We start from the raw sequence: 2,469 nt of genomic DNA on the forward strand, positions 1-2,469 counted from the left end.
CCTGCGTGGTGGGGGATAGGTTCCTGAGCCCAAGGGAGGGAGGAACCTTCTAGGTGGGTATTGGTTTTGTGAGCCCCAGGGGTGGTGGATTCAGTGGAGCTTGACTCTCTTGACCTGGGTCCCAGCACCCACGTATTAGGTGGGTGCCAATGCATGAGCCCCAGTGGTGGGGATTGTGCAGGGCTCAGGTCGCCTGGCCTGGGTCTTGGGGCCTACCTGCAAAGTGGTTGTCTGGTTTATGAGTCCCAGGGGTGAGGTTCTGGAGGGGCTTTGGTCTCCTGTTCAGGGCTCTGGGGCCCACCTACTAGGTAGATGTCAGATTCATGGGCCCCAGGGGTGGGGGATCTGGCAATGCTTGGGACACCTGGCCCAGATGCTTGGTCTCACCTGAAAGACCATGCCATACTAAATGAAATAGGTAGAGTAGTGGACACAGGGCCTGTTGTAAAAGGAGACTATAGCAGCACATTTGGTGCTATAGCAGAACAGAACTAAATGGACAACTACCCCAAACAAACGACAGCAAAAAATCTTGATGAATGAATACAACGAACTTTGGGAGGTGACATCATCCTTGGATCGATGAAATCAGCAGCATTTCAGAATTATCCAAACCACTTGGACAGAATCCTATGCATATGTACATATTGAGACTCTGGGTTGATGTGAGGTGGCGGTTCCTCATCCTTGGGTTGCTGAGACATGTAGAAAGTTGTGAGTGGTTTCCCCCTTTGTTTCTCCCCTTCCTCCAGGAACAACAAGCAGAAGTAGCCAATTAGGAAGCAATGAATTCACCTAGTTTTCCCTAAACCTCCATCTTTGCCACCCTGATCAAACATGTAATCATTATTTAAAAAAAGTAGTTTTAAAAAATTGAAAGAAAGAAATGAGAAAGAAAGAAAGAAAGGAAGGAAGAAAGAAAAAAAGAAAGAAAGAAACCGTCCTCATCAAGAGTATTATATGTAGTAAAGCAATCGTGTAGAAGTGAAGAAGAAGTAAGATATTTCCCAGATACACAAAAATCGGGAGAATGTACCATCACCAAACAAGTCTTACAAGAAATTCTAGAGTTCTATATTAGAAACAAGCATTATGAAAACCCACAGCATGGGCCCGGCGGCATGGCCTAGCGGCTAAAGTCCTCGCCTTGAACGCCACAGGATCCCATATGGGTGCCGGTTCTAATCCCGGCAGCTCCACTTCCCATCCAGCTCCCTGCTTGTGGCCTGGGAAAGCAGTCGAGGATGGCCCAAGGCTTTGGGACACTGCACCCGCGTGGGAGACCCGGAAGAGGTTCCAGGTTCCCAGCTTCGAATCGGCGCAGCACTGGCCGTTGCGGCTCACTTGGGGAGTGAAACATCGGACGGAAGATCTTCCTCTCTGTCTCTCCTCTCTGTATATCTGACTTTGTAATAAAAATAAAAAAAAAAGAAAACCCATGGCATGACCAAATATACTAAAAGATTAGGGATGCTCAGTAACCAATCAGGTATCAGTTCTTACCTATCAATAATAACCTTGAATACAAATGTATTAAATTCACCCAGCCAAAAGATAAAAATTAACTAAGTGAATGAAAAAAAGACTCTCCTATATACTTCCTGAAAGAAGCTCACTTTATATTTCACATAAATATGGTCATATGAAGGGCTGGTAAAAAGGATAACAGAAAAGTAGAAACAACAACAACAAAATAGAAGTGCTTATCCTTATACAACATAAAAAGACTTTAAAGAAGAAAATATAAAAAAAGACAGGACATGGTATTCTGATAAATATATCAATTCAGTCCATAATGATGTAAATTTTTGCTGATGGTATGTTGGAGCTTTTAATTGATGGAGATGATACTCTGCTGGCTTTACCTTCAAACCAGAGAGGGTCTCCCTAAGAAGCCATGGAACTTTACTGGACAATAAGATGCTGGACTTTACGTTTGGTATATGCTTGCAATGAGGGAATCGCAACTGTACTTGAACTATGGTTATGTAACATGGTGGAGGAATCCACCATGGAGGGAGGGTTTGGGGAGGGGTGGGGAGAATTCCAGTACCTATGAAACTGTGTCACATAATACAATGTAATTAATGAATAAATTTAAAAAAAAAAAAAAAAGAGCCCGGCGGCGGGGCCTAGCGGCTAAAGTCCTCACCTTGAATGCCCCGGGATCCCATATGGGCGCTGGTTCTAATCCCGGCAGCTCCACTTCCCATTCAGCTCCCTGCTTGTGCCCTGGGAAAGCAGTCGAGGACGGCCCAAGGCTTTGGGACCCTGCACCCGCTTGGGAGACACGGAAGAGGTTCCAGGTTCCTGGCTTCGGATCGGCGCTCACCGGCCCGTTGAGGCTCACTTGGGGAGTGAATCATCGGATGGAAGATCTTCCTCTCTGTCTCTCCTCCTCTCTGTATATCCGGCTTTCCAATAATAATAATAAAATCTTAAAAAAAAAGAAAAAAGAAAATAAAACTA

This window comes from Ochotona princeps, chromosome 1, assembly GCF_030435755.1.
Source record: "Ochotona princeps isolate mOchPri1 chromosome 1, mOchPri1.hap1, whole genome shotgun sequence".
Classification (NCBI taxonomy): Eukaryota; Metazoa; Chordata; class Mammalia; order Lagomorpha; family Ochotonidae; genus Ochotona; species Ochotona princeps.